The sequence below is a fragment of the Pristiophorus japonicus genome, chromosome 14 (assembly GCF_044704955.1).
Source record: "Pristiophorus japonicus isolate sPriJap1 chromosome 14, sPriJap1.hap1, whole genome shotgun sequence".
Taxonomy (NCBI): domain Eukaryota; kingdom Metazoa; phylum Chordata; class Chondrichthyes; family Pristiophoridae; genus Pristiophorus; species Pristiophorus japonicus.
Window position 1 is genome coordinate 176,418,846 of NC_091990.1, and position 27,485 is coordinate 176,446,330.

Sequence of the window (27,485 nt, forward strand, 5' to 3'; positions counted from 1 at the left end):
ATGGGCACTACAGACGCCATTTTCACTTCAGAGGAAGAGTGGAGGAATAGTTGTGATATAATTAGAGAGTTGGTTGTAATCAGAATATTGGGATCAATAGGTATTATGTTATTTTTAGTAAATATATAGTAGAATTTACTGAGAGCTTTTTCACATAGGCATATTTACGTTATTCTTAGTAAATGGGTTTTATATAATAGAATGTAATGAGAGCTGTAATTTTTCATACAGGTATTATTAAGTTGTTTTTAGTAAATAGGTTAGAATTTATTAGAAGGTATTATATATATAGCAAGCTTTTACATATTTTACTGATATTGTTGGAGAGTGCAGAGAACAGTGATTAGATATTGTTGAAAGATTAAAATCACACAGTAACACGCCACACACAGCTGCATTTGTCAAGTGACTGAAGCTCTTTACGCTCGTGGATTAACTTCATGAGCTTCACAATGATCAGGAAGGCACAGACTGTGAGTACTTTTCGGAAAGGGGTTCCACTCGCTAAATGTGGACATTTCAGATGTTGATTTACAGTTAGGGTTAATCAATACTTTCAATTGCTTGGGGTGTCCTTTAGGTCTTGCCTGCAATGGCCTATCATCAAAACTTATGCTTAATTTAGTCTTACTGAAATGTTACTAAAGTACTCGTATATTAAAAGAATGAACAGATATGGAATAACATAGTTGATAACTAATGTAAATAAGAGAGAAGACACACACAATTTATTGAATTAAAGAAAAAAAATGTTATTAACAAAAAGACAAATAAAAATGGAGAAATTATCCCTCCAAACCCCCGCCCCCGGCACCAACCCACCCTTCCCTCAAATACACAACAATCTTAAACATTTAACAATTAACAATTAACAATTTTCAACTAACCTTTAACCTTTAACAACTAACAACTAACAAAAGTAACAAAACAGGAACAAGAACAATTGAACTAGTGAACAAACTGTGAAAAAATGCCCCCCTCCCTACCAGCGGCCACGTTTCCCTCCAGGTCCAGCCCACCCCGTGTTCGCACCCCACCCGCCCGTTTTGGTCTACGCAGACCGACACCAAGTCGTCGAGCAGAGTGGGACGGCAAGACTTCCTGCCGTGGTGGAGGTGACGGAGCGGAAGCGGAAGCCTAAAGCTCCACTTCCGAGTCAGGAGGAACTGTGCCCTCTGTACTCGCTTGTGTGCTCGGGGTCTCACTGCGAGCAGACACGACGCCTTGGGGTGCAGCGCCGTGTCCAGCCAGCATCGCATGCCGTAGGGCATTGGTTGCGGCTGTCTGCTGACGAATAGCCTCCAAGGTCTCCCTTGCAGTCTGTGCAGAACTCGCTCCAGGATGCTGGAAAGTGGCTCCAGTTCGCAGAGAATCCCGAGAACCCCTGGATAAGATCGTGACCAATCACGACCGTCTCCCTGCACAGGGAAATCAAGCTCTCTGTCTGGCCCTCCAAGGTAGGCAATTGCTCGCCACGCTGACCGGACCTCCGTGGGGTCGGCATTTGCAATATGACATGCCTTGGCGTCGCCACCTGCACACCGCTTGGTACCGGTGCTTCTTCCATCTCAACCGACGCCGCAGGTTGTTACCACCCCCCCAAAAAAAATCACTTCATCATCCTCCTCCTCCTGCTCCTCCACCTCCTGCTCGTCCTGCGCAGTCTCACCCTCCTGTGAGGGGTCTGTGAGTGGTACCGAGCAGTGCTCAACGGACACTTCACCTTAGAAAGAGGAATGAAATTTCTTAAACAACTCATAACAATACATATCAATATATTTCAATATTTCAATATCAATAATTTAAATATAATGCAAAACATTGCAATATTTTGCAAAACCACAAATGCAGAAGGGTTCATCAGCGTTAACATGGCCTCACTCATAGATCAGACTACATCTGAACTAATGAATTATAATTGCATAACAAATGCATAACTACGATATTTTGCGTATGTTATTAATAATGTTTGATATTTTGCACATTCCGCATTACTCACCAGGCTCAAGGGTGGGCTCGGCCAGGCCACGAGTCGTGACCGTATGGCTTTCAGGACCCACCAAGGCCACTGCAAGCTCCTCATATGGGTTGAGAATGTGCACTGCAGTGGGGCCGCCACCCGTCCTCCTCTGCTCCGCGCGGTTTAAACTTATCTTTTTCTGTAAATGATAATTTAACATTGCATGACATAAGCTACCTTTCCTGACAATAAATATTGAAGACTGATTTAAATGTTCCATTATTACGTAACCTCGTATTGCATATGAATAATTTTTAATATTATTCTAATTATTCACGGTAATTATACCACACATATGTACGTATGATTTTAAATATGACTTTTAAATATCTTTTAAATATTACAATGCAACGTACTATGGTGGCTGCATATGAATAATTTTTAATACTATAACATGCAACTTAGTATTAGGGTGAATAAATGTAATTGGTAATGTAATTTTTTTTTCATTTAATGTAGTTTTTAAACTTCACATTATAAATAATTAAAATTGAGGAATTTGCAATTAATAAACATCAAGTAAATAATACATAATTATTTATAAACATGAGTTTTATATATGTTTTAAATACACAGTAGAATCAAACTTACTCCGGCAGCTGCCAGGAGGCTGTTCCACCTCTTGCGGCACTGGTCAGACGTCCTCACCTCATGGGATGCCGATGTGACCACATCAGCAATCTCCTGCCAGATCCGTCTGTAAGCACGGGGTGCAGGTTTCCCAAGGGCACCCCGTGTCAAGTCCTCCCACCTTGTTGATACAACATGGACAAGTGCCTCGTTAGCCTCTTCACTGAAGGCTTTGGCCCTTCTTCTTTCAATTTCACTTTCATTTTGATTTTGAATGGACATGGCCATTACTGAAACATCTGTAATGATAACTGATAACAATCTACCGACGAACTCCTCTCTCTCCTCTCTCCCACTCGCGCCGACCCTCCTTTTCCTTCTGAGCATGTGCAATGACCCATGAACTCTCCAAACGCGGCAAAAAAAAATCGATCCAAAAAAAAATCCCACACATGCGCACAATATCGTTGCTAGTGAAGCTTTTTTTTAGACTTCCGTTTCACTTCCTCTTTTTTTGGGCGATCGTGAGATGGCTGAGAAATCTGATCGCCCATTTGACATCGCTGGGGTAAGGCCGAGTGGAAAATCGTGAAAAAAAAAATGGGCCTTATGCCGGCGATCAGCATGGGTGATACATCACAAATCGCTGCATTAAGGTCCATTTTTTGGGGCCTTAGCCAGCTAGTGGAAAGCCTAGCCCATAGAAACATAGAAACATAGAAAATAGGTGCAGGAGTGGACCATTCGGACCTTCGAGCCTGCACCACCATTCAATAAGATCATGGCTGATCATTCACCTCAGTACTCCTTTCCTGCTTTCTCTCCATACCCCTTGATCCCTTTAACCGTAAGGGCCATACCTAACTCCCTCTTCAATACATCCAATGAACTGGCATAAACAACTGTCTGCAGTAGAGAATTCCACAGGTTAACAACTCTCTGGATGAAGAAGTTTCTCCCCATCTTAGTCCTAAATGCCGCTTACCCCTTATCCTTAGACTGTGTCCCCTGGTTCTGGACTTCCCCAACATCGGGAACATTCTTCCTGCATCTAACCTGTCCAGTCCCGTCAGAATTTTATGTTTCTATGAGATCCCCTCTCATGCTTCTAAACTCCAGTGAATATAGGACCAGTCAATCCAGCCTCTCCTCATATGTCAGTCTCGCCATCCCGGGAATCAGTCTGGTGAACCTTCGCTGCACTCCTTCAATAACAAGAACGTCCTTCCTCAGTTTAGGAGACCAAAACTGAACACAATATTCCAGGTAAGGCCTCAGCAAGGCCCTGTACAACTGCAGTAAGACCTCCCTGCCCCTATACTCAAATCCCCTAGATATGAAGGCCAACATACCATTTGCCTTCTTCACCGCCTGCTGTACCTGCATGCCAACTTTCAATGACTGATGTACCATGACACCCAGGTCTCGTTGCACACCCCCCTTTTCCTAACCTGCCGCCATTCAGATAATATTTTGCCTTCGTGTTTTTGCCACCAAAATGGATAACGTCACATTTATCCATATTATACTGCATCTGCTATGCATTTGCCCATTCACCTAGCTTGTCCAAGTCACCCTGCAGCCTTTTAGTGTCCTCCTCACAGCTCACATTGCCACCTAGCTTAGTGTCATCTGCAAACTTGGAGATATTACACTCAATTCCTTCATCTAAATCATTAATTTATATTGTAAATAGCTGGGGTCCCAGCACTGAGCCCTGCGGCACCCCACTAGTCACTGCCTGCCATTCTGAAAAGGACCCGTTTATCCCAACTCTCTGCTTCTTGTCTGCCAACCAGTTCTCTATCCACGTCAGTACATTACCCCCAATAACATATGCTTTAATTTTGCACACCAATCTCTTGTGTGAGACCTTGTCAAAAGCCTTTTGAAACTCCAAATACACCACATCCACTGGTTCTTCCTTGTCCACTCTACTAGTTATATCCTGCAAAAATTCTAGAGGATTTGTTAAGAATGATTTCCACTTCATAAATCCATGTTGACTTGGACAGATCCTGTCACTGCTTTCCAAATGCGCTGCTATTTCAACTTTAATAATTGATTCCAACATTTTCCCCACTACTGATGTTAGGCTATAATTACCCATTTTCTCTCCCTCCTTTTTTAAAAAGTGGTGTTACATTAGCAACCCTCCAGTCCATAGGAACTGATCCAGAGTCGATAGATTGTTGGGAAATGATCACCAATGCATCCATTATTTCTAGGGCCTCTTCCTTAAGTACTCTGGGATGCAGACTATCAGGCCCCGGGGATTTATCGGCCTTCAATCCCATCAATTTCCCGCCGAATAAGGATATCCTTCAGTTCCTCCTTCTCACTAGACCCTCGGTCCCCTAGTACTTCCGGAAGCTTATTTGTGTCTTCCTTCGTGAAGCCAGAACCAAAGTATTTGTTCAATTGGTCTGCCATTTCTTTGTTCCCCATTATAAATTCACCTGAATCTGACTGCAAGGGACCTACGTTTGTCTTCGCTAATCTTTTTCTCTTCATGTATCTATAGAAGCTTTTGCAGTCAGTTTTTATGTTCCCAGCAAGCTTCCTCTCATACTCTATTTTCCCCCTCCTAATTAAACCCTTTGTCCTCCTCTGTTGAATTCTAAATTTCTCCCAGTCCTCAGGTTTGCTGTGTTTTCTGGCCAATTTATATGCCTCTTCCTTGGATTTAACATTATCCTTAATTTCCCTTGTTAGCCACGGTTTTGCCATCTTCCCAATTTTATTTTTACTCCAGACAGGGATGTTACAATTGTTGAAGTTCATCCATGTGATCTTTAAATGTCTGCCATTGCCTATCCACCGTCAACCCTTTAAGTATCATTCGCCAGTCTATTCTAGCCAATTCACATCTCATACAATCAAAGTTACCTTTCCTTAAGTTCAGGACCCTAATCTCTGAATTAACTGTGTCACTCTCCATCTTAATAAAGAATTCTACCATATTATGTTCACTCTTCCCCAAGGGGCCTCGCACAACAAGATTGCTAATTAGTCCTTTTTCATTACACATCACCCAGTCTAGGATGGCCAGCCCTCTAGTTGGTTCCTCGACATATTGGTCTAGAAAACGATCCCTAATACACTCCAGGAAATCCCCCTCCAGTTTGGTTAGCCCAATCTATATGTAGATTAAAGTCGCCCATGATAACTGCTGTACCTTTATTGCACGCATCCCTAATTTCTTGTTTGACGCTGTCCCCAACCTCACTACTACTGTTTGGTGGTCTGTACACAACTCCCACTAACATTTTCTGCCTTGGTATTCCGCAGCTCCACCCATACAGATTCCACATCATCCAAGCTAATGTCCTTCCTTACTATTGTGTTAATTTCCTCTTTAATCAGCAACGCTACCCCACCTTTTCCTTTCTGTCTATCCTTCCTGAATGTTGAAAACCCTTGGATGTTGAGTTCCCAGCCTTGGTCACCCTGGAGCCATGTCTCGGTGATACCAATTATATCATATTCATTAATTGTTGCCTGCGCAGTTAATTCATCCACCGTATTATGAATACTCCTCGCATTGAGGCACAGAGCCTTCAGGCTTGTCTTTTTAACACACTTTGCCCCTTTGGAATTTTGCTTTAATATGGCTCTTTTTGATTTTTGCCTTGGGTTTCTCTGCCCTCCACTTTCACCTTTCTATCTTTGGCTTCTGCCCCCATTCTACTTCCCTCTGCCTCCCTGCATAGGTTCCCATCTCCCTGCCATATTAATTTAATCCCTCCCCAACAGCACTAGCAAACACTTCCCCTCGGACATTAGTTCCGCTCCTGTCCAGGTGCAGACAATCCGGTTTGTATTGGTCCCACCTCCCCCAGAACCGGTTACAATGTCCCAGGAATTTGAATCCCTCCCTTCTGCACCGCTCCTCAAGCCACGTATTCATCGCTGCAGTCTGAGCTTCAACCACTGTAGTCTGAGAGTACATGCCAGCAACCTTGTCTGCCTGACATCACGAAGACCTTACGTGGCTTCGGCCTGTGATATCATGGCTGCTGCCACGGCAACCATGGCACGCACGCACTATCACCTCTGGGACCCCACTGCCTGACTGTGAGCAGGACTCCTGGGCCGACTTACCCTCCGGAGAGCTGTCCCCCGAGCTTCCCTCGCGCTGTGCTTTGCTGCAGACCACTGGGTCCAGGTGTTACGTCCTTAATAAAGTAATGTGATTGAGTACTGTAGACGTGAGTAAGTGTGACCTTAGTCTCTTTATTGTATCTCCAGACTGCTGATACAGCATGGGAGGCCTGCTTATATACAGTGTTCCCAAGGGATGCTGGGATCCCTTGGGACTCCAACAGATATGCCCTCCGGTGGTGGTAGAATGCTGGTTGCATACATAACATCACTCCCTGCCAAAGTCAATATTCCACTTATTTACAGGGTGAGACGATCTGGGGCCTTTCGCTCCTTAGTCGATTGTCTCGGTACAAATGCAGGTGCAGGTGAGTTGGTTGGGCTTTCGCTGGGCTGCTGGGGATGATGAGTTCAGCTTCGTGGTCAACCGTGATGTCGGTTGCCACTTGTGTGTGTGTCGCAGGGTCGAAGTTGGTGGTGTCCTCTTCAGCTTGCTCGTGGCTGTCTGTGAATCGCAGTTTGGTTTGGTCCAAATGCTTTCTGCAAGTTAGTTGATTTGCAAGTTTTACCTGAAACACCCTACTCCCATCTTTGGCTATGACTGTGCCAGCAAGCCATTTTGGACCATGTGCATAGTTGAATACAAATACAGGGTCATTGACTTCAATATCGCGTGACAAATTTGCACGACCATGGTACCTGCTTTGAAGATGCCGCCTGCCCTCGACGTGATCATGGAGATCAGGGTGGACGAGAGAAAGGCTTGTTTTGAGTGCCCTTTTCATGAACAGCTCGGCTGGGGGAACCCCGGTGAGCGAGTGGAGAGTGGTGCGGTAGCTGAGAAGGACTCGGGACAGGCGGGTCTGCAGAGAGCCTTCCGACACACGTTTCAAGCTTTGCTTGATGGTTTGGACTGCCCGTTCTGCCTGGCCATTCTTCGGGCTTGAACGGGGCAGATATGACGTGCTTGATCCCATTGCGGGTCATGAATTCCTTGAATGCAGTGCTGGTGAAACACGGCCCTTTGTCGCTGACAAGTACATCAGGCAGGCCGTGCATAGCAAACATGGCTCGTAGGTTTTCGATGGTGGCCGTGGACGTGCTTACAGACATTATTACACACTCAATCCATTTTGTGTAAGCATCCACAACAACCAAGAATATTTGCTAGAAACCTGCCAGCGAAGTCAACGTGGATCCTAGACCACGGTTTGAAGGGCTATGATCACAAACTTAGCGGTGCCTCCCTGGGTGCATTGCTCAGTTGAGAGCAAGTGTTGCATTGGCGCACACAAGACTCCAAATCTGAGTCGATGCCGGGCCACCACACATGGGATCTGGCTATAGCTTTCATCATTACTATGCCTGGGTGGGTACTGTGTAGGTCGTGTATGAATGTTTCCCTGCCTTTCATGGGCAAAATAACGTGATTACCCCACAAAAGACAGTCCGCCTGTATGGACATTTCGTCTTTACACCGATGGAACGGCTTGATCTCTTCATGCATCTCCGCTAGGACACTGGACCAGCTCCCATGGAGGACACAGTTTTTTACAAGGGACAGTAAAGGATCCTGGCTGGTCCAGGTCCTGATCTGGCGGGCCGTAACGGGTGACTTTTCATTTTCTAATGCATCCATCACCAAGAGCAAGTCTGCAGGCTGTGCCATTTCCACCCCGGTGGTGGGAAATGGTAGCCGACTGAGGGCTTCAGCGCAGCTCTCTGTGCCTGGCCTGTGGCGAATTACATAGTTATAGGCGGACAGTGTGAGTGCCCATCTTTGGATGCGAGCAGAGGCATTGGTATTGATACCTTTGCTCTCTGAGAATAGCGATATGAGTAGCTTATGGTCAGTTTCTAACTCAAACTTAAGCCCAAACAGACACTGATGCATTTTTTTTACCCTGTAAACACATGCCAGAGCTTCTTTTTCAATCAGCCTTGGACAAGCTCCTGGATGCATAAGCGAGCGGTTGCAATGTTCCCGATTTGTTTGCTTGTTGTAACACACACCCGACTCTGTATGAAGACGTATCGCAAGCTAGCACTAAACGTTTACATGGGTCATACAGGACAAGCAGTTTGTTGGAACATAACAGATTTCGGGCTTTCTCAAAAGCTGTCTCTTGTGATTTCCCCCGTACCCAATCATCTCCCTTGCGTAGCAACACGTGTAGAGATTCTAGCAAGGGGCTTAACCTGGGTAGGAAATTACCAAAATAATTGAGTCCCAGGAACGACCGCAGCTCCCTCACGTTCTGTGGTCTCGGCGCATTCTTGATGGCCTCTGTCTTGACGTCGGTGGATCTGATACCGTCTACCACGATTCTTCTCCCTAAGAACGCGACCTCTGGTGCCAGGAAAACACAATTTGAGCGTTTCAACCTGAGTCCCACACAATCTAGCCGACTTAGAACCTCTTCCAGGTTCTGCAAGTGTTTGATGGTGTCCCGACATGTGACCAGTATGTCGTCCTGGAAAACCACGGTGCGCGGAACCGACTTTAGCAGACTCTCCATGTTCCTTTGAAAAATAGCCGCGGCTGATCGAATCCCAAACGGGTATCTGTTGTAGATGAACAGACCTTTGTGCGTGTTGATGCAGGTGAGGCCTTTCGAGATTCCACTCGCTCCTACGTCATGTAGGCCGAGGTCAGGTCCAACTTGGTGAATGTCTTTCCTCCTGCCAGCGTCGCAAATAGGTCGTCTGCCTTGTGTAGCGGATACTGGTCCTGCAGCGAAAAACGGTCAATCAACTGAGGAGAAAGGCGGAGAGAGAGAGGGTGGGAGGTAAGGGAGAAAAGCAGCCCACTGTCACCTGTCGGTTAATGTAAGTGCCGGAAACTGTCGAAAAGGACAAGAAATTGTAACTTTTGAAATATTTCGATCAATATATTAGAAGGACGAGAAACAGTTTGGAATCAGCGAATCTGACAGTACAAAAAGGGCCCGTTCGGTAGAGCTATCCAATTAGTCCCACTCTCCTGCTCTTTCCTCACAAATCTGCATTTCTCCTTTTTAAGTCAAGATCCAATTCCCTTTTGAAAGCTACTATTGAACCTGCTTCCATCACCCTTTCAGTCAGCGCATTCCAGATCAGATAACTCCCTGAGTTAAAAAAAAATCTAATTTCCCCTCTGGCTTTTTTTTGCCTATTATTTTGAATCTGTGTCCTCTGATTGTCTACTGCCAGTGGAAACTGTTTTTTTCCTATTTCGTTGAGGATTTGTTTTTAAATGATCTGAAAGAGAGAGTGGAAAGCATCAGTTCCAACTGTCACAGGATGGGAGAGTGGAGAGCACCAGTTCCCACTGTCACAGGACAGAGAGTGGAGAGCACCAGTTCCCACTGTCTCAGGACAGAGAGTGGAGAGCACCAGTTCCCACTGTCACAGGACAGAGAGTGGAGAGCACCAGTTCCCACTGTCACAGGACAGAGAGTGGAGAGCACCAGTTCCCACTGTCACAGGACGGGAGAGTGGAGAGCACCAGTTCCCACTGTCACAGGACAGAGAGTGGAGAGCACCAGTTCCCACTGTCACAGGACAGAGAGTGGAGAGCACCAGTTCCCACTGTCACAGGACAGAGAGTGGAGAGCACCAGTTCCCACTGTCACAGGAGAGAGAGTTGAGAGCACCAGTTCCCACTGTCACAGGAGAGAGAGTTGAGAGCACCAGTTCCCACTGTCACAGGACAGAGAGTCTAGAGCACCAGTTCCAACTGTCACAGGACAGAGAGTGGAGAGCACCAGTTCCCACTGTCACAGGACAGAGAGTGGAGAGCACCAGTTCAAACTGTCACAGGACAGAGAGTGGAGAGCACCAGTTCCCACTGTCACAGAACAGAGAGTGGAGAGCACCAGTTCCCCCTGTCACAGGACAGAGAGTGGAGAGCACCAGTTCCCACTGTCACAGGATGGGAGAGTGGAGAGCACCAGTTCAAACTGTCACAGGACAGAGAGTGGAGAGCACCAGTTCCCACTGTCACAGGACAGAGAGTGGAGAGCACCAGTTCCCACTGTCACAGGACAGAGAGTGGAGAGCACCAGTTCCCACTGTCACAGGAGAGAGAGTTGAGAGCACCAGTTCCCACTGTCACAGGACAGAGAGTGGAGAGCACCAGTTCCCACTGTCACAGGACAGAGAGTGGAGAACACCAGTTCCCACTGTCACAGGACGGGAGAGTGGAGAGCACCAGTTCCCACTGTCACAGGACAGAGAGTGGAGAGCACCAGTTCCCACTGTCACAGGACAGAGAGTGGAGAGCACCAGTTCCCACTGTCACAGGACAGAGAGTGGAGAGCACCAGTTCCCACTGTCACAGGACAGAGAGTGGAGAGCACCAGTTCCCACTGTCACAGGACAGAGAGTGGAGAGCACCAGTTCAAACTGTCACAGGACAGAGAGTGGAGAACACCAGTTCCCACTGTCACAGGACGGGAGAGTGGAGAGCACCAGTTCTCACTGTCACAGGACAGAGAGTGGAGAGCACCAGTTCCCACTGTCACAGTACGGGAGAGTGGAGAGCACCAGTTTCCACTGTCACAGGACAGAGAGTGGAGAGCACCAGTTCCCACTGTCACAGGACAGAGAGTGGAGAGCACCATTTCCCACTGTCACAGGACAGAGAGTGGAGAGCACCAGTTCAAACTGTCACAGGACAGAGAGTGGAGAACACCAGTTCAAACTGTCACAGGACAGAGAGTGGAGAACACCAGTTCCCACTGTCACAGGACAGAGAGTGGAGAGCACCAGTTCCCACTGTCACAGTACGGGGGAGTGGAGAGCACCAGTTCAAACTGTCAGAGGACAGGGAGTGGAGAGCACCAGTTCAAACTGTCACAGGACAGAGAGTGGAGAGCACCAGTTCAAACTGTCACAGGACAGAGAGTGGAGAGCACCAGTTCCCACTGTCACAGGAGCATCCAGTCGTGCCCCGGTAACTGCCCCTAATGGAAGTGGAGTGTGGGAAATTACACTCCGCTTCCATTGAGGGGGGGTAAGGCCAATTCTGCGGCGGGAGCAGGACTTCCACGCTGCGGGCTAAAATTCCCGGTCCCAGAAGGTTACCGCCCCCAAGATGGGAGCCTGTGCGGGGAGGCGGAGGGAAGATGAGGGGAGACGGGGCGGGGGATGGAGGGGAGAGTGGTGGAGGTGATGGGGTGGAGAAACCCAGGGCGGGGGACAGGAGGGGCCACATTGCAGCAAAGGTCTGGGGGGGGGGGGGCGAAGTGTGTTGGAGGGGCGGGCCTGGGGGCTCTGTGCTTCGGTGCGGGGAGTGTTCAGAGTGGGGTGGACGGGTTGACTGCGCAGATGGTGATTGGTGGATGTGGTGTGGTTGGTGTCGCGGGGGCGTGGCTCTGGGGTGGCCGGGGCTGGGGGCTCGACATCCGGGGGTGTTCGGCATTTGGGAAGGATTCTGACGGGACGGGGCGGGTTGGGTGCGGGGGGAGTGTTCCCGGTGTTGGGTGGGTCCGGAGCCGGGGGGGGGGGGGGCGCTCTTGGAATGGGGGGTGGGCTGTTTGGGGCTGGGATTGGGAGAGACTGCTTCACTCGGGGAGTTGTTGGCCTGTGGGGTTCCCTGCCGCGGAGAGTTGTTGATGCCAGTTCATTGGATGTGTTCGGGAGGGAGTTGGATGTGCTCCTTGCAGCTGGTGGGGTCGGGGGGGGGCGGGGGTGTGGAGGGGGTGTGTGGGGGAGGTGCTGGGGTGGGTGATCAGCCATGATCTTGTTGAATGCCGGTGCAGCTCGAAGGGCCGAATGGCCTACTCCTGCACCTATTTTCTATGTTTCTATGTTACTTTATAGTCCCCGCAAATTCTGACCGTACCATCGCCCTTGAGAACCGGAACAATCGGACTGGCCCACTCGTTGAACTCCACCAGTGTGATGATGCCCTCTCATTGCAGCCTGTCTAGCTCAATCTCCACTTTCTCTCACATCAGATATGGCACTGCCCGTGCCTTGTGGTGGATGGGTCGCGTAGTGGGAATCAAGTGGATCTGCACCTTCGCCCCCAAGAAACTTCCAATACCTGGCTCAAACAATGACCAAAACTTGCTCAAAACCTGGGCACATGAGGCATTGTCAACGGAAGAAAGTGCTCGGATGTCTTCCCAGTTCCAGCGGATTTTTCCCTGTCAGCTTCTGCCGAACTGTGTGGGGCTATCTCCTGGTACTATCCATAGTGGCAGTTCGTGCACTGCTCCGTCATAGGGGACTTTTACTGCTGCGCTGCCAATTACAGGGATCAGCTCTTTAGTATAAGTTCTTAGCTTGGTGTGAATGGGACTCAGCTTTGGCATGTGTGCCCTTTTACACCTCAGCCTGTCGAAGGTCTTTTTGTTCATGATGGACTGACTCGCACCCGTGTCCAATTCCATGGATACTGGAATTCGGTTCAGTTCAACTTTTAGCATGATCGGTGGACATTTCGTAGTGAAGGTATATACCCCGTACACTTCTGCCTCCTCTGATCGAGTCTCTAGTTCAGCCTGATCCACCATGGATCGCTCTTCCTCTGTAACGTGGTGGTTTGCAGGGTTTGCAGCTCGTCTGCACAATCGCTGGAGGTGTACCATTGTTCCACAGCCTTTGCACGCATAGTGTTTGAAGCGGCATTGATGGGCTCGATGCAGCGCCTACAAGGTGTTAACTGCCTCGCATTAACGCTTGATGGCGGACTCTGAGTCATCTGAGGTCGTGCAGCTGCAGGTGTGTACGTTCTGCCATATGCATTCCTGCCTGAAAATGACGTTACTTTGTGTACAGTACTTACCGAAACATCTTTATGCTGCAAAATTTGTTTGGTGTTATCGCAGGTGGACATAAATGCCTGGGGTATCGTTATGGCTTTGCTGAGGTTCGGTGTTTCAACAGTCAATAGTTTGCGAAGGGTAATCTCATGGCCAATGCCAAGCACAAAAAAGTCTCTTAGCATTTGCTCCAGGAATCCATAAAATACGCAATGTCCTGCAAGGCACCTTAGTTCGGCGACGTAGCTCGCCACTTCCTGGCCTTCAGACCGTTGACATGTGTAAAATCGATACCTTGCCATCAGAACGCTCTCCTTCGGATTTAGGTGCTCCCGGACCAGCGTACACAGTTCTTCATACGATTTGGTTGTTGGTTTCACAGGAGCAAGAAGATTCTTCATGAGGCCCATAGATTGTTGCCCCGCAGACGGTGAGGAGGATCGCCCTTCGTTTGGCAGCGTTCTCATCCCCTTCCAGCTCGTTGGCCACGAAGTATTGGTCAAGTTACTCCACGAAGGCTTCCCAATCGTCCCCTTCTGAGAATTTCTCCAGGATACCAACAGTTCTCTGCATTTTCGCATGATGGTTCATTATCTCGTCGCCAGTTGTTATGTCCTTAATAAAGTAGTGTGATTGAGTACTGTAAACATGAGTAAGTGTGACCTTAGTCTCTTTATTCTAACTCCAGAGTGCTGGTACAGCATGGGAGGCCTGCTTAGATACAGTCCTCCCAAGGGATGCTGGGATCCCATGGGACTCCAACAGATACGCCCTCTGGTGACGGTAGAATGCTGGTTACATAGGGTTGCATACATAACACCAAGAATGTTATGCCAGCATCTGGGAAGCCCCGGAAGTTGCTGGTGTCCTCCACCGAGCTGGAGTCCCCATTCGCGGGCACTGGGGTCGGGTCCTGGTCGGTGGGTACACACATCCCGACAACCTCCTCATCCTTCCCCTCGTGTGAGGTTGCTGGCTGATGGGCAGGCTGCGGCACATTTGGTTCATCATCTGTAAGCACAAAGCAACACAAGTGTGGGTAGCAGTTGGGGAGGGGGCAGGAAGGCACGAAGGAGTGGGCCTCTTTATTTTACAGATACACATTGCAAGGCATGTGGGATGAAGGGTGGGAGGTGTTACAGAAAATGGACGTCTCATTGACAAACCATCAGTGTCCTGCGGGGGCTCTGCCTGTCCGACGACCACCGCTCCGACTCCAATGAGGGCAGACACTGGTTCCTCAATGGCGGTGAGGTCCTGGAGGTGTGGCTCCCTTCCTCCCGTCCGCTCCTGATCTCGCCTGTTGTGGGCGAGCTTGGCCAGCAATGAGCAAAACAAGACACTGTCTTTGGTGCAACATCTGTCTGTAGTAAGTGACTCACTGTTGATGTCGCAAGGTGTGAATGTCTGCATCTCAGACTGCGTGGAAGCTCACAGTAGATGTTTAAAAGGTGGCGTCTGGGCATATGGAGCTACGAGTAAGTATGAGGCCGAAGGCCTGTAACTTGATATGGAGACTTAAAAGGTGTCGTTGGTGTCCTCAGGCTGCGTCGGGAGCTACAAGGGGAGAGATGCTTGGACGCAGGGAGTGCCTGAAACGCTGCAGTCTGCACTTCAACCGCTGCAGCAACCAGAGTCTGCATGACATCACAAAGACCTTGTGTGTCAACCATGGCGCACGCTATCACTGCTGAGACCCCACTGTCTCTCATTGAGGCCGTTTCCTGGTTTAGACGGGCATTGATAGTGAACTGCTGAGGGGCATAGGCCATGCTGGAGTCGGCCTCCGCCCCACTCACAGCAAGTACAGTGTCCTCATGAATTGGAATAGTGAGTTATGCATAGTTATCCTAACCTTTGAGGTATTCAGTTTTTTTCTATTTTGCTCCTCTTGTTTTTCAGAGTCCTCCTGTTTGACACAGCAATCATGACTGTGACAGCAAGTGGATCACATGTTTTCAGACTTCTGTTAAGACCATTTTAACAGTGACCAACCATGCCATTCTGCCTCTTTCCCTCGGGGTGAAAATGCCAAGCTTTCATCGCTTATCTTTCCGTGATGATCCTAAACACAAACTTAAGAACGGGTGGTGGGGTTGTGGAAAGAAAGTTCACATTGATGTAATATGAAGAAGCTCTTCTAAGTTTAGAGGCAAAGGGATATAATGGGAGTTTGGTGCTCCATTTAACCTGTGCTATAACTGATCTGATGCTGGATGGCAAAAGGAGTAAGTAAGGAACTCCAATCTCCGGCACTGACATCACTCACCGAATGCAGTCACAGCCATCTGACCGGTGATTTCCATCAGCGGGCAAACGATCCTGATCTCAGTGGCCAAGTGCTTCAGGCCCTGGACTGCAGCAATGCACTTAGATTTCCTGCTCCAGTCCAGTGCAGAAGGGGGCCAGGAAATTCAGCCCCGCTATCGCCAAAGAAAATGTACACTCATTCATGCATTGCACAGTATTCCACTAATTTTAAAAGCTAACATTATTTTAATCCAAATATATAAATCGTCTCCAGTACATTTTACTTTTGGTTATATCTGACCTTCTCTTTTTAAACACTTGCATTTCAATAACATTTGCTTGTAGGAAGCAGGGCGTGCCAGTATTTATTTTCAGGGATCGTGTGGTTGGAAGCGACTAACTATCTGAGATTTAAGCTCCCCCAAGCTTCAAAGGCAGAATGTGACAGCTAATAGTAGCTCCAGTAGAATAGAGGGTTTGAAGCCTCTGGAGACTGTAATTTCCAAGAAGAGATTAATTAGACAATCAAGAATCCATAGTGCTGCCAAACAAAAACAACACATGGATGTTGATGAAAGATAGAAACAGATCTCGAAGCTGGTGAGAATTTGCATTTGAACTCTGCAAGCCATTCTGGAATTGGATTGTATTATATGGCCTGTAGTTATACTGCATGACCAGTTTGAGACTGGTGGCTGCAGATCACAGAATGCAGCCAACAACAAGCATGTTATATTGTAGGTTTCTCCTCGCTGAGAATCGCAGTGACTGGACACCAGCTGATAAATGTTATTGATCTGAGAATGCCGATAGATATGCCCGCTTTCTCAAAATCATCATCATAGAAACATAGAAACAAAGAAAATAGGTGCAGGAGTAGGCCATTCAGCCCTTTGGGCCTGCACCGTCATTCAATAAGATCATGTCTGATTATTCCCTCAGTATCCCTTTCCTGATTTCTCTCCATACCTCTTGATCCCCTGAGCCGTAAGGGCCATATCTAACTCCCTCTTGAATATATCCAATGAACTGGCAACATCAACTCTCTGCGGCAGAGAATTCAACAGCTTAACAACTCTCTGAGTGAAGAAGTTTCTCCTCATCTCAGTCCTAAATGGCCTACCCCTTATCCTAAGACTGTGTCTCCTGGTTCTGGACTTACCCAACATCGGGAACATTCTACCCGCATCTAACCTGTCCTGTCCCGTCAGAATCTTATATGTTTCTATGAGATCCCCTCTCATCCTTCAAAACTCCAAAGTATAAAGGCCCAGTTGATCCAGTTTCTCCTCATATGTCAGTCCAGCCATCCCGGGAATCAGTCTGGTGAACCTTCGCTGCACTCCCTCAATAGCAAGAACGTCCTACCTCAGATTAGGAGACCAAAATTGAACACAATATTCCAGGTGAGGCCTCACCAAGGTCCTGTACAACTGTAGTAAGACCTCCCTGCTCCTATACTCAAATCCCCTAGCTATGAAGGCCAACATAGTATTTGCCTTCTTCACTGCCTGCTGTACCTGTATGCCACCTTTCAATGACTGATGAACCATGACATCCAGGTCTCGTTGCACCTCCCCTTTTCCTAATCTTCCGCCATTCAGATAATATTCTGTCTTCGCGTTTTTGCCCCCAAAGTGGATAACCTCACATTTATCCACATTATACTGCATCTGCCATGCATTTGCCCACTCACCTAACCTGTCCAAGTCACCCTGCAGCCTCCTAGCGTCCCCCTCACAGCTCACACCGCCACCCAGTTTAGTGTCATCTGAAAACTTGGAGATATTACACTAAATTCCTTCATCCAAATCATTGATGTATATTGTAAACAGCTGGGGTCCCAGCACTGAGCCCTGCGTCACTCCACTAGTCACTGCCTGCCATTCTGAAAAGAACCCATTTATCCCGACGCTCTGCTTCCTGTCTGCCAACCAGTTCTCTATCCACGTCAGTATATTACCCCCAATACCATGTGCTTTGATTTTGCACACCAATCTCTTGTGTGGGACCTTGTCAAAAGCCTTTTGAAAGTCCAAATACACGACATCCACTAGTTCGCCCTTATCCACTCTACTAGTTACATCCTCAAAAAATTCCAGAAGATTTTTCAAGCATGATTTCCCTTTCATAAATCCATGCTGACTTGGACTGATCCTGTCACTGCTTTCCAAATGCGCTGATATTTCATTCTTAATAATTAATTCCAACATTTTCCCCACTACTGATGTCAGGCTAACCAGTCGATAATTACCCACTTTCTCACTCCCTCCCTTTTTAAAAAGTGGTGTTACATTAGCTACACTCCAGTCTATAGGAACTGATCCCGAGTCGATAGACTGTTGGAAAATGATCACCAATGCATTCACTATTTCTAGGGCTACTTCCTTCAGTACTCTGGGATGCAGACTATCAGGCCCCGGGGATTTGTCGGCCTTCAATCCCATCAATTTCCCCAACACAATTTCCCGCCCAATAAGGATATCCTTCAAGTTTCTCCTTCTCACTGGACTCTCGGTCCCCTAGTACTTCCGGAAGCTTATTTGTGTCTTCCTTCGTGAAGCCAGACCCAAAGTATTTGTTCAATTGGTCTGCCATTTCTTTGTTCCCCATTATAATTTCACCTGAATCAGACTGCAAGGGACTTATGTTTGTCTTCACTTATCGTTTTCTCTTCACATATCTATAGAAGCTTTTGCAGTCAGTTTGTATGTTCCCGGCAAGCTTCTTCTCGTACTCTATTTTCCCCCTCTTAATTAAACCCTTTGTCCTCCTCTTCTGGATTCTAAATTTCTCCCAGTCCTCAGATTTGTTGCTTTTTCTGGCCAATTTATATGCCTCTTCCTTGGATTTAACACTATCCTTAATTTCCCTTGTTAGCCATGGTTGAGCCACCTTCCTGTTTTATTTTTACTCCAGACAGGGATGTACAATTGCTGAAGTTCATCCACCTGACTTTAAATGTTTGCCATTGCCTATCCACCGTCACCCCTCTAAGTATAATTTGCCAGTCTATTCTAACCAATTTACGCCTCAAACCATCGAAGTTACTTTTCCTTAAGTTCAGGATCCTAGTTTCTGAATTAACTATGTCACTCTCCATCTTAATAAAGAATTTTACGATATTATGATCACTCTTCCCCAAGGGGCCTCGCACAACAAGATTGTTCATTAGTCCTTTCTCATTACACATCACCCAGTCTAGGATGGCCAGTCCTCTAGTTGGTTCCTCGACATATTGGTCTCGAAAACCATCCCTAATACACTCCAGGAAATCCTCCTCCACTGCATTTGCTACCAGTTTGGTTAGCCCAGTCACTATGTAGATTAAAGTCGCCCATGATAACTGCTGTACCTTTATTGCATGCATCCCTAATTTCGTGTTTGATGCTTTCCCCATCCTTATTACTGCTGTTTGGTGGTCTGTACACAACTCCCACTAGCGTTTTCTGCCCTTTGGTATTCCGTAGCTTCACCCATACAGACTCCACATCATCCAGGCTAATGTCCCTCCTTACTATTGCATTAATTTCCTCTTTAACCAGTAACGCCACCCCACCTCCTTTTCCTTTCTGTCTATCCTTTCTAAATGTTGAATACCCCTGGATGTTGAGTTCCCAGCCTTGCTCACCCTGGAGCCATGTCTCTGTGATGCCAATTACATCATACCCGTTAACTGCTATCTGCGCAGTTAATTCGTCCACCTTATTCCAAATACTCCTCGCATTGAGGCACAGAGCCTTCAGGCTTGTCTTTTTAACACACTTTGCCCTTATAGAATTTTGGTGTAATGTGGCCCTTTTTGCTTTTTGCCTTCGGTTTCTCTGCCCTCCACTTTTACTTTACTTCTTTCTATCTTTTGCTTCTGCCCCCATTCTACTTCCCTCTGTCTCCCTGCATAGGTTCCCATCTCCCTGCCATATTAGTTTAACTCCTCCCAAACAGCAGTAGCAGACACTCTCCCTAGGACATTGGTTCCGTTCCTGCCCAGGTGCAGACCGTCCGGTTTGTACTGGTCCCACCTCCCCCAGAAGCGGTTCCAATGTCCCAGGAATTTGAATCCCTCCCTCTGTACCATTCCTCAAGCCACGTATTCATCTGAGCTATCCTGCGATTCCTACTCTGACTAGCACATGGCACTGGTAGCAATCCTGAGATTACTACTTTTGAGGTCCTACTTTTTAATTTAGCTCCTAGCTCCCTAAATTCATATTGTAGGACCTCATCCTGTTTTTTACCTATATCGTTGGTACCAATGTGCACCACGACAACTGGCTGTTCACCCTCCCTTTTCAGAATGCCCTGCGCCCACTCCAAGACATCCTTGACCCTTGCATCAGGGAGGCAACATACCATCCTGGAGTCTCGGTTGCAGCCGCAGAAACATCTATCTATTACCCTTACAATTGAATCCCCTATCACTATCGCTCTCCCACTCTTTTTCCTGCCCTCCTGTGCAGCAGAGCCACCCACGGTGCCATGAACTTGGCTGCTGCTGCCTTCCCCTGATGAGTCATCCCCCTCAACAGTACCCAAAGCGGTGTATCTGTTTTGCAGGGGGATGACCGCAGGGGACCCCTGCACTACCTTCCTTGCACTGCTCTTCCTGTTGCTCATCCATTCCCTATCTGGCTGTGTACCCTTTATCTGCGGTAAGACCAACTCATTAAACGTGCTATTCACGTCATTCTCAGCATCGTGGATGCTCCAGAGTTCATCCACCCACAGCTCCAGGGCCGCAATGCGTTCCCTCAGGAGCTGCAGGCGGATGCACTTCCCGCACATGTAGTCGTCAGGGACACCGGAAGCGTCCCTAACTTCCCACATCGTACAGGAGGAGCATAACGCATGTCCGAGCTGTCCTGCCATGACTTAACCCTTAAATTGGCAACAACAATGCTAAATCTTACTTACTGATATAGAAAAGAAAAAGAAAAACTACTTACCAATCACCAGCTAATCACTTACTCCCTTGGCTGTGAAGTCACCTTTCGATTTTTTTCTACATCTTTTTTGCCATAGGCAGTCCCTCAGAATCGAGGAAGACTTGCTTCCACTCTTAAAATGAGTCCTTAGGTGGCTGAACATTCCAATACGAGAGCCACAGTCCCTGTCACAGGTGGGACAGACAGTCGTTGAGGATAAGGGTGGGTGGGACAGGTTTGCCGCATGCTCTTTCCACTGCCTGTGCTTGATTTCTGCATGCTCTCGGCGATGAGACTCGAGGTGCTCAGCACCCTCCTGGATGCACTTCCTCCATTTAGGGCGGTCTTTGGCCAGGGACTCCCAGGTGTCGGTAGGGATGTTGCACTTTATCAGGGACGCTTTGAGGGTGTCCTTGTAATGTTTCCTCTGCCCACCTTTGGCTCGTTTGCCGTGAAGGAGTTCCGAGTAGAGCGCTTGCTTTGGGAGTCTCGTGTCTGGCATGCGGACAATGTGGCCTGCCCATTGCTCAAAAAACAAGGCAAAGGCACTATGTTGAATCTGACCGCACTGGAATTATACTTCCACCGTGCCAAACCAAATTTGTGAATAATGGCATCACTCACACCAAATTTCCTGGGACTTTTGCACTGGAAAATGAACCCTGTGTTGTATTAAAGAGACTAAGGTCAAATCAGTTTTAGCTCATGGTACTCAGTCTTGTGGAGTAAATCCATACTTAACAAACCCAATGCCATTTTAGTGGATTTTTCATCTAAATTCCTAACCTCAACTTGTCTGTTCATCAGTAAATCAAACAAAATAGCACTGCCTTTTTTCAGCAAGGAAAACATCTCTGAGCCTTTAGACTTTTGAAGAACATTCAATAAATGATGGCACTTTAATGCCGATATCCTTTGGCTACTTTTAAGACATGAGACTTTAGTTGTGCTTATTAGAACTGTCCAGTTACTCTGTACTAACTTATTTCTGGTCCATGAGGCTAACTATGTTAGTTGTTAATTTCTGAAACCTCCAAAGAATTAGTTGTGAATTGCTGATCGGTAAAAATAAACGCTGACTACATATCTGAGGATTTATATTACAGTGCTTTATAAAAGCAGTTTGATGTGGAGAGTTTGGATACAAAAAAGGCCACTTTCAACTGTGTAAAGGAGGCTATCTGAGAGCAGTATGAGGAATTAGAAAAACGATCAATCTGGTGGCAATATTGTCAGAAGCAGTGACAGAGAATTTATAACTTTTAGATGCATCCTCACATAGCCCATTATTTATACCACGAACAAGACTTCATGGGAACATTTCATGTGGTTGAGCCTCTAGCACTAAAGCAGTGCTCATTTTTTTCCTGGTAATTAAAAAATCATTTTTTGAACAGCTGATGAAGTTCACGTTCCAATTCTAAAGTCATTAACCACTGCTCAGCATCAGCAGATTCCATTCAATTGGCATTCCATGGCAAGCAGCTGTTGTGAAATATTATCTTGTTGTCACACTTTCAGCAGTGGCGGAAAACCAGCGGTAGAGGATGAGCTGCCTGTTGCACACACCGCCGGATTTTCCTTTAGCAGTTAGCCTCATGGACGAGAAATAAGTTAGTACAGAGTAACTAGACAGGGTTATGGGGAGCGGACAGGGAAGTGGACCTGAGTCCATGATTGGATCAGCCATGATCGTATTAAATGGCGGAGCAGGCTCGTGGGGCCATAAGGCCTACTCCTGCTCCTATTTCTTGTGCTCTTATGAAAGGAAAATGGGGAAGGGTGTATAATGGCCGGCCCATCTGCTACTGCCCATTTTCCGCCACAGCAACAAGTTAAAATCTCTGCAGTTTTGTCCAGATACAGAGCCTTTGAAGATTAATGTATTGTGTGTCTCGGTACTAGTGCATTGTGTCCATATTAATTTGAGGTGCCTGTAAAGTGAAGGCAGTCGTACTTATTGATATGCGATTCTATAGAACCTGGAAAAGCTCTGGACAATCAGCGAAGTCGCCATTCTTCGTGTTGAGCCTGAGCAGTGACTGAAAGCGGGCTATTCAACATCACAGTCAAGACCAATCTTGTCATCAGTGATGTCGATGCATGCACTTGCCAGCAGGATTCCCTGAATAGCAGTCAAGAGCAGGAACACTGTTTCAATTTCCTTTTCTGAGGCTAACCACACTGTCTGGCATAGAAATAAAAAAGGGAAGGTGGCTCAACCGTGGCTATCAAGGGAAATCAGGGATAGTATTAAAGCCAAGGAAGTGGCATACAAATTGGCCAGAAATAGCAGCGAACCTGGGGACTGGGAGAAATTTAGAACTCAGCAGAGGAGGACAAAGGGTTTGATTAGGGCAGGGAAAATGGAGTATGAGAAGAAGCTTGCAGGGAACATTAAGACGGATTGCAAAAGTTTCTATAGATATGTAAAGAGAAAAAGGTTAGTAAAGACAAATGTAGGTCCCCTGCAGTCAGAATCAGGGGAAGTCATAACGGGGAACAAAGAAATGGCGGACCAATTGAACAAGTACTTTGGTTCGGTATTCACGAAGGAGGACACGAACAACCTTCCAGTTATAAAAGGGGTCGGGGGGTCTAGTAAGGAGGAGGAACTGAGGGAAATCCTTATTAGCCGGGAAATTGTGTTGGGGAAATTGATGGGATTGAAGGCCGATAAATCCCCAGGGCCTGATGGACTGCATCCCAGAGTACTTAAGGAGGTGGCCTTGGAAATAGTGGATGCGTTGACAGTCATTTTCCAACATTCCATTGACTCTGGATCAGTTCCTATGGAGTGGAGGGTAGCCAATGTAACCCCACTTTTTAAAAAAGGAGGGAGAGAGAAAACAGGGAATTATAGACCGGTCAGCCTGACATCGGTAGTGGGTAAAATGATGGAATCAATTATTAAGGATGTCATAGCAGTGCATTTGGAAAGAGGTGACATGATAGGTCCAAGTCAGCATGGATTTGTGAAAGGGAAATCATGCTTGACAAATCTTCTGGAATTTTTTGAGGATGTTTCCAGTAGAGTGGATAAGGGAGAACCAGTTGATGTGGTATATTTGGACTTTCAGAAGGCGTTCGACAAGGTCCCACACAAGAGATTGATGTGCAAAGTTAGAGCACATGGGATTGGGGGTAGTGTACTGACATGGATTGAGAACTGGTTGTCAGACAGGAAGCAAAGAGTAGGAGTAAATGGGTACTTTTCAGAATGGCAGGCAGTGACTAGTGGGGTACCGCAAGGTTCTGTGCTGGGGCCCCAGCTGTTTACACTGTACATTAATGATTTAAATGAGGGGATTAAATGTAGTATCTCCAAATTTGCGGATGACACTAAGTTGGGTGGCAGTGTGAGCTGCGAGGAGGATGCTGTGAGGCTGCAGAGCGACTTGGATAGGTTAGGTGAGTGGGCAAATGCATGGCAGATGAAGTATAATGTGGATAAATGTGAGGTTATCCACTTTGGTGGTAAAAACAGAGAGACAGACTATTATCTGAATGGTGACAGATTAGGAAAAGGGGAGGTGCAAAGAGACCTGGGTGTCATGGTACATCAGTCATTGAAGGTTGGCATGCAGGTGCAGCAGGCGGTTAAGAAAGCAAATGGCATGTTGGCCTTCATAGCAAGGGGATTTGAGTACAGGGGCAGGGAGGTGTTGCTACAGTTGTACAGGGCATTGGTGAGGCCACACCTGGAGTATTGTGTACAGTTTTGGTCTCCTAACCTGAGGAAGGACATTCTTGCTATTGAGGGAGTGCAGCGAAGGTTCACCAGACTGATTCCCGGGATGGCGGGACTGACCTATCAAGAAAGACTGGATCAACTGGGCTTGTATTCACTGGAGTTCAGAAGAATGAGAGGGGACCTCATAGAAACATATAAAATTCTGACGGGGTTAGACAGGTTAGATGCAGGAAGAATGTTCCCAATGTTGGGGAAGTCCAGAACCAGGGGTCACAGTCTAAGGATAAGGGGTAAGCCATTTAGGACCGAGATGCGGAGGAACTTCTTCACCCAGAGAGTGGTGAACCTGTGGAATTCTCTACCACAGAAAGTTGTTGAGGCCAATTCACTAAATATATTCAAAAAGGAGTTAGATGAGGTCCTTACTGCTAGGGGGATCAAGGGGTATGGCGAGAAAGCAGGAATGGGGTACTGAAGTTGAATGTTCAGCCATGAACTCATTGAATGGCGGTGCAGGCTAGAAGGGCCGAATGGCCTACTCCTGCACCTATTTTCTATGTTTCTATGTTTCTATGAGACCAATTGTAGCCCTCAGTACTGCTGCTCTGCCTGAGATAAGCTGACTCAGCACAGACCAGGAATTGGATGTAAGACCTTGCTAGTCTGCAGTTCAGCTCCACACTGTGTGATGTATCTAACAATCGGGAGTCCTGATGTCTCTAATCTCATTATCATCATCATAGATAGTCCATCGAATCGAAGATGACTTGCTTCCACGTCAAAAAGTTCACAGGTGTTTCAATAAAGGATTTAAATCCAGGTCCCGAACTAAATCTTGAAGGGTGGAAGATGCCTGTGCGTGGATTTTTTTAACGTGTGGTGGCCGTTGCACACCAGCCACCACACAGGCTTGACAGAGCTAGGTCTTGGTCCAGTGACAAGGATTAAGCAAGGCGACTGGAGACCAGCTCTGCTGCACGGACCTAGTGCGCACACATATCGCAGTGTGGGCTGGCCCATGCTGCCCCTGGGCCCTCGCCTCTTCTGGCCCCGAACTCGTGCCTCTCCTGGGCCCCGATCACATCCCTCCACAGTCTCTCGCTGCTCCTTCGCCCCGACCTCGCCGCTCCTGCTGTACCTGCCCATACTCCAATCACTGACCTGGATTTTGGTGACATCCAACCCAGTCGCCCTCTTCACACCGCTGCTCTCCTGCTGCAGCACGTGCTGCTCTCTGGAGTGGTATGGCGCCACACTGCTCCTTCCGCCCCCCAGCCTGCTCCGATGGTGCTCGCAGGCCAGAGGCTGCGCAGACTGCTAATCTAATTTCATAATGATAGCATTTTTATTAAGGAGGAGATGGTTCCCACTGGAAAAAAACCCTCCAATTACTTGGTATTGAATGAGGATGTTAGCTATAAACTCAGCAGAATCTGGACCACTTAGAATTCAAATGGTCTGAATCATTAATCTGAAGAACATTAGTCTATTGATTGAAGTACAGTTCAGGAAAAGGGAACAAAGATGTATCTCACCACAGCTACCGTCATCATCATCATCATAGGCAGTCCCTCGAAATCGAGGAAGACTTGCGTCCACTCTAAAAGTGAGTTCTCAGGTGACCGAACAGTCCAATACGGGAATTACAGTCTCTGTCGCAGGTGGGACAGACAGTGGTCGAAGGAAAGGGTGGGTGGGGAGTTGGTTTGCCCCATGCTCCTTCCGCTGCCTGCGTTTGATTTCTGCATGCTCTCGGCGATGAGATTCGAGATGCGCAACGCCCTCCCAGATGCTCTTCCTCCACTTAGGGCGGTCTTTGGCCAGGGACTCCCAGCTGTCGGTGGGGATGTTGCACTTTATCAGGGAGGCTTTTGAGCATGTGCTTGAAACATTTCCTCTGCCCACCTTGGGATCGCTTGCTGTGCAGGAGTTCCGAGTAGAGCGTTTGCTTTGGGAGTCTTGTGTCTGGCATGCGAACAATGTGGCCTGCCCAGTGGAGCTGGTCGAGTGTGGTCAGTGCTTTGATGCTGGGGATGTTGGCCTGATCAGGACGCTAACGTTGGTGCGTCTGTCCTCCAAGGGGATTTGCAGGATCTAGCGGAGACATTGTTGGTGGTATTTCTCCAGCGATTTGAGGTGTCTACTTTATATTGTCTACGTTTCTGAGCCATACAGGAGGGCGGGTATCACTACAGCCCTGTAGACCATAAGCTTGGTGCCAGATTTGAGGGCCTGATTTTCGAACACTCTCTTCCTTAGGCGGCCGAAGGCTGCGCTGGTGCACTGGAGGCGGTGTTGAACCTTGTCATCGATGTCTGTCCTTGCTGATAGTAGGCTCCCGAGTATGGAAAGTGGTCCACGTTGTCCAGGGCTGCGCCATGGATCTTGATGACTGGGGGGGACAGTGCTGTGTGGCGGGGTCAGGTTGGTGGAGGACCTTTGTCTTACGGATGTTTAATGTAAGGCCCATGCTTTTTGTAAGCCTTGGTGAAGATGTTGACTATGACTTGGAGTTTAGCCTCTGAAAGTGCGCAGACGCAAGCATTTTCCACGTACTGTAGCTCGACAACAGAGGATGGGACGGTCTTGGATCTGGTCTGTAGGCAACGAAGGTTGAACAGGTTCCCACTGGTTCAACAGTTTATTTTCAATCCAGCGGGGAGCTTATTGAGTGTGAGATGGAGCATTGCAGTGAGGAAGATCAAGAAGAGGGTTGGTGCGATGACGCAGCCCTGCTTGACCCCAGTCCTGATGTGGATTGGGTCTGTGGTGGATCCATTGGTCAGGATCACGGCCTGCATGTCATCGCGGAGCCGGCAGAGGATGGCGACAAACTTTTGGGGGCATCGAAACGGAGGTGGACGCTCCATAATCTCTCGTGGTTAAGAGTGTCAAAGGCCTTTGTAAGGTCAAAGAAGGCCATGTAAAAGGGTCGGTGCTGTTCTCTTGCAGTTGTCTCGCCGTAAATATGTCGTTGTGCCCCGTAGTGAACGGAATACTTATATAGCTACCAATAAACATTGATCCCAATACCCCTCCTCCATTGCCATTAAGCAACAAGGTGCCCTCATCCACCACCACCAAGAAACTCTGATGTACTTCTCCCTACTTTCCACAATAGGCAGCTCGGCAACACGGACAGTAAACAAATTGCAGCAAAGACACCGATA

The 27,485-nt window shown here is 47.5% G+C and overlaps 1 protein-coding gene across 7 annotated transcripts in view; it reads left to right on the top strand.

Moving 5' to 3' along the window:
- The window catches only part of abcc8 (ATP-binding cassette, sub-family C (CFTR/MRP), member 8), a 349,595-nt gene that overhangs the window by 149,808 nt on the left and 172,302 nt on the right, over nucleotides 1-27,485 (top strand). The gene's annotated exons all lie outside the window — the stretch shown is intronic.